The sequence below is a fragment of the Lolium rigidum genome, chromosome 2 (assembly GCF_022539505.1).
Source record: "Lolium rigidum isolate FL_2022 chromosome 2, APGP_CSIRO_Lrig_0.1, whole genome shotgun sequence".
NCBI lineage: Eukaryota > Viridiplantae > Streptophyta > Magnoliopsida > Poales > Poaceae > Lolium > Lolium rigidum.
In genome coordinates, this window is record NC_061509.1 from 175,153,429 (window position 1) to 175,159,439 (window position 6,011).

Sequence of the window (6,011 nt, forward strand, 5' to 3'; positions counted from 1 at the left end):
GTCCTTGGTTTCTACTCATAGTATTCATGGCGAAGTTTCTCCTTCGTTAAATTGTTATATGGTTGGAATTGGAAAATGATACATGTAGTAATTGCTATAAATGTTTTGGGTAATGTGATACTTGGCAATTGTTGTGCTCATGTTTAAACTCTTGCATCATATGCTTTGCACCCATTAATGAAGAAATACATAGAGCATGCTAAAATTTGGTTTGCATATTTGGTTTCTCTAAGGTCTAGATAATTTCTAGTATTGAGTTTGAACAACAAGGAAGACGGTATAGAGTATTATAATGCTTTCAATATGTCTTTTATGTGAGTTTTGCTGTACTAGTTCATCCTTGTGTTTGCCTCAAACAACCTTGCTAGCCTAAACCTTGTATCGAGAGGGAATACTTCTCATGCATCCAAAATACTTGAGCCAACCACTATGCCATTTGTGTCCACCATACCTACCTACTACATGGTATTTTCCAGCCATTCCAAAGTAAATTGCTTGAGTGCTACCTTTAAAATTCCATCATTCACCTTTGCAATATATAGCTCATGGGACAAATAGCTTAAAAACTATTGTAGTATTGAATATGTAATTATGCACTTTATCTCTTATTAAGTTGCTTGTTGTGCGATAACCATGTTTACTTGGGAACGCCATCAACTCATTGTTGAATTTCATGTGAGTTGCTATGCATGTTCGTCTTGTCTGAAGTAAGGGCGATCTACACTGAGTTGAATGGTTTGAGCATGCATATTGTGAGAGAAGAACATTGGGCCGCTAACTAAAGCCATGTTCCATGGTGGAAGTTTCAGTTTTGGACAAACATCCTCAAATCTCTAATGAGAAAAGAATTAATTGTTGTTGAATGCTTAAAGCATTAAAAGAGGAGTCCATTATCTGTTGTCTATGTTGTCCCGGTATGGATGTCTAAGTTGAGAATAATCAAAAGCGAGAAATCCAAATGCGAGCTTTCTCCTTAGACCTTTGTACAGGCGGCATAGAGGTACCCCTTTGTGATACTTGGTTAAAGCATATGTATTGCGGTGATAATCCAGGTAGTCCAAGCTAATTAGGACAAGGTGCGAGCACTATTAGTATACTATGCATGAGGCTTGCAACTTATAAGATATAATTTACATGAGGCATATGCTTTATTACTACCGTTGCCAAAATTGTTTCATGTTTTCAAAATCAAAGCTCTAGCACAAATATAGCAATCGATGCTTTTCCTCTATGAGGACCATTCTTTTACTTTTAATGTTGAGTCAGTTCACCTATTTCTCTCCACCTCAAGAAGCAAACACTTGTGTGAACTGTGCATTGATTCTTACATACTTGCTTATTGCACTTATTATATTACTCTATGTTGACAATATCCATGAGAGATACATGTTACAAGTTGAAAGCAACTCGCTGAAACTTAATCTTCTTTTGTGTTGCTTCAATACCTTTACTTTGAATTATTGCTTTATGAGTTAACTCTTATGCAAGACTTATTGATGCTTGTCTTGAAGTGCTATTCATGAAAAGTCTTTGCTTTATGATTCACTTGTTTACTCATGTCATACACATTGTTTTGATCGCTGCATTCACTACATATGCTTTACAAATAGTATGATCAAGTTTATGATGGCATGTCACTCCGTAAATTATCTTTGTTATCGTTTTTACCTCGCTCGGGACGAGCAGAACTAAGCTTGGGGATGCTGATACGTCTCCAACGTATCGATAATTTCTTGTGTTCCATGCCACATTATTGATGTTATCTACATGTTTTATGCACACTTTAGATCATATTCGTTCATTTTCTGGAACTAACCTATTAACGAGATGCCGAAGTGCCGCTTGTCGTTTTCTCGCTGTTTTTGGTTTCAGAAATCCTAGTAAAGAAATATTCTCGGAATTGGACGAAATAAAAGCCCGGAGGCCTATTTTCTCACGAAGCTTCCGAAGACCGAAGACGAGACGAAGAGGGGCCACGGGGTGGCCAAACCCTAGGCGGCGCGGCCCCCCTTGGCCGCGCCGGCCTGTGGTGTGGGCCCCCGTGCCGCCTCTTGACTTGCCCTTCCGCCTACAAATAGCCTCCGTGACGAAACCCCCGGCACCGAGAGCCACGATACGGAAAACATTACCGAGACACCGTCGCCGCCGATCCCATCTCGGGGGATCCCGGAGATCGCCTCCGGCACCCTCGCCGGAGAGGGGAATCATCTCCCGGAGGACTCTACACCGCCATGGTCGCCTCCGGAGTGATGAGTGAGTAGTCTACCCCTGGACTATGGGTCCATAGCAGTAGCTAGATGGTTGTCTTCTCCCCATTGTGCTATCATTGTCGGATCTTGTGAGCTGCCTATCATGATCAAGATCATCTATATGTAATTCTATATGTTGCGTTTGTTGGGATCCGATGAATAGAGAATACTTGTTATGTTGATTATCAAAGCTATGCTTATGTGTTGTTTATGATCTTGCATGCTCTCCGTTATTAGTAGATGCTCTGGCCAAGTAGATGCTTTTAACTCCAAGAGGGAGTACTTATGCTCGATAGTGGGTTCATGCCCGCATTGACACCAGGACGATGACGAAAAGTTCTAAGGTTGTGTTGTGTCTGTTGCCACTAGGGATAAAACATTGATGCTATGTCTAAGGATGTAGTTGTTGATTACATTACGCACCATACTTAATGCAATTGTCTCGTTGCTTGCAACTTAATACCGGAGGGGTTCGGATGATAACTCTGAAGGTGGACTTTTTAGGCATAGATGCGATTGGATGGCGGTCTATGTACTTTGTCGTAATGCCCAATTAAATCTCACTATACTCATCATGATATGTATGTGCATTGTCATGCTCTCTTTATTTGTCAATTGCCCAACCGTAATTTGTTCACCCAACATGTTGTTCGTCTTATGGGAGAGACACCTCTAGTGAACTCGTGGACCCCGGTCCAATTCTCTTTACTTGAAATACAATCTACTGCAATACTTGTTTCTACCTGTTTTCTCTGCAAACAATCATATTCCACACAATACGGTTAATCCTTTGTTACAGCAAGCCGGTGAGATTGACAACCTCACTCGTTTCGTTGGGGCAAAGTAGCTTGGTTGTGTTGTGCAGGTTCCACGTTGGCGCCGGAATCTCGGTGTTGCGCCGCACTACATCCCGCCGCCATCAACCTTCAACGTTCTTCTTGGCTCCTCCTGGTTCGATAAACCTTGGTTTCTTTCTGAGGGAAAACTTGCTGCTGTGCGCATCATACCTTCCTCTTGGGGTTGCCCAACGAACGTGTGAAATACACGCCATCATACAACCAGTTGGCACGGGAAGGATTACCCAGAACATATGCCGGGAGGTTGATCAGATCCTCCTTGTCGGTATTCTTGACATAGAAAAAGGTCCTCTGCCACTTCCGACAAGACTCTAAACCGACCATCTTCACGTGCGGGCTCTTCTGACGAGGGCACACAATGCATGCGCCGTACTGAACGACTGGCTTAGGGAGTGGCACCTCCAGATCTTGAATGGAGTTAATCCGAAGATTATACAGCCGCGCCCAAAGTTCCAGAGAGGGCCAGAGGCCGACATACCCTTCGCAAAAGGCTACGAAGGAAGAAAGAAGGAATATGGCATTTCCGGGAAGGTGGTGTTGCTGCAGTTCATAGAAGTCGAGAAAAGACCAGAATAAGTTGCTAGCCGACAAACCTAAACCACGCGACGAAGTGGGAGATAAAAACTACCACCTCGCCGGGTTCCGGTACCGGCATCCTCTGGCCCTGAGGAATCCGGTAGGTGACATCTTTCGGTATGCGCCGAGACCGGTATAACCATTCTATCTCGGCCTCCGTCACATCTGATCCGTCCCAGCGGCCACGAGAATAATCCGTGGCACTAGGACCGGTTTCTACTTCTTCGGTCACAACGATATCTTGTTCTTCGGAATCCATTAAGAGAGATGCTGAATCCGGAATAGGAGAAACTACATCCTTCCCAATCTATGCGCAACGAAACATCTAAAAGGAGAAATAAAATAGAATGGAAATGCGTAAGGAAATGGTTAGGATTCTAACGGATGCGACGAAGAACATGAAGAACACCAGAGGAAAGAGGGAAATGTAGATGGGATCCACTGACCGCAAAGAAGCGGTGCTGACCTCGTCCACGGCGGTGGGGCGGTCGCCGGAGAAGACTGGACCGGAGGCAAACGGCGCTCGGGCGGAGCAGTCGTACGGCGGCGGAGGCGTCGCATGGGAAATCGCAGCGGGCGGCGGAGAGTTGCAGAGGAAGTGAGTGGGGAAGACCTAGAAGAGGGGAACCGTCGGGGCCCTTTATAGCCAACATCGCATCATGGGCTGTGAACCGCTCGTCCCACGATGCCCACGACGCCCACGATTGCCACGTGGTGCGCAGATACACGCACACTGGGCGGCCACATAGAGGGCCACACAAATTGAATATGAAGCAGTTAATGTGCGCGGGAGACAAGGGATTTGACCCTCGCTGACCACTATAGCGTCAGGAACAGTGGCGCATGTATCTGACAGGCCCAAGTTTCAAAATATTCTCAACATCTTCGAGGGGGAGTTAATTCGAAGAAACCTCCGGTTAGAAACCGGATAAGATGGGGAACTGCCCGGTTTAGTTCAGTAGCAAGTTGAGATTGGCGAACAACCATGCCAACGGTTTAAATAGAAACTGGAAAGAGTAATCCGGTATGAGTTGTATGAGAACCTGGTGCGGCCCATCGGCTAGTACCGTTGGACCACGCCAGCTTCGCGGACTAATGTCGGGGGGATGACCCATGGGAGGTCAAGAGTATGGAAAAAATATGCCTAAGTAAGATGGGTATAAACCGTTTTATGGGATAATTCAAATAAGAGCAACCGGATTAAAGGGTCACCTAGTTTGTACGGTCCGGTATACCGGAAAGGGTATGCCGGAACGAGAGAAACCGGCGTAGGTTAAGCCGGAGACATCTTCAGGAGACCAAAGTCTCAGAGGAAAGAAAGATAGAGTTCCGGTTTACTCCAGGTAAAGCCATCATGGGTCCGGCATAGGCCCAACGGCTACATGTCGGCACCATGGTCAAAGATTCCCTCCTGGTGCCGAAGGACATCGAGGAGGTAAGAAAGTTTAGCTTTATACGAAGCTCTGAAGCCAAAGCAAGCTACTGATGAGTAAACAACCGTAGGCTGACCAAGAGAGGTCACTAGACAAGGGGCGCGGAAGGGAACGTCATGACCTAAGCCAAAGAAGCTTTATAAAGTTAGCTTAGGTAGGCATAGATTCCTTGTTGGTTCCTTCCCTTGTAAGCCACCTCTCCCCTATATAAGGAGAGGGGCAGTTCCCTTGCACGGGAGAGCACAATTCTAGTCCTTACCCATATGGAGCTTCATCTCAGATAGGTGATACGTCTCCAACGTATCCATAATTTCTGATGTTCCATGCTTGTTTTATGACAATACTTACATGTTTTGCTTGCACTTTATAATGTTTTCATGCATTTTCCGGAACTAACCTATTAACAAGATGCCACAGTGCCGCTTCTGTTTTCGCTGTTTTTGGTTCCGGAAAGGCTGTTCGGGCAATATTCTCGGAATTGGACGAAATCAACGCCAAACCTCCTATTTTTCCCGGAAGCATCCAGAACACCGAAGGGGAGTCGGAGAGGGGCCAGAGGGCCACCAGACCATAAGGCGGCGCGGCCTGGCCTGGGCCCGCGCCAGCCTATGGTGAGGAGCCCCCAGGCACCCTCCTGCGCCGCCTCTTCGCCTATAAAACCCCTTTCGACCTAAAAACACAGTACCAATTGACGAAACTCCAGAAAGACTCCAGGGGCGCCGCCACCGTCGCGAAACTCCAATTCGGGGGACAGAACTCTCTGTTCCGGCACCCTGCCGGGAACGGGAAGTGCCCCCGGAAGTCATCTCCATCAACGCCACCGCCTCCATCATGCTCCGTGAGTAGTTCCCCCATGGACTACGGGTTCTAGCTGTAGCTAGTTGGTATTCTCTCCC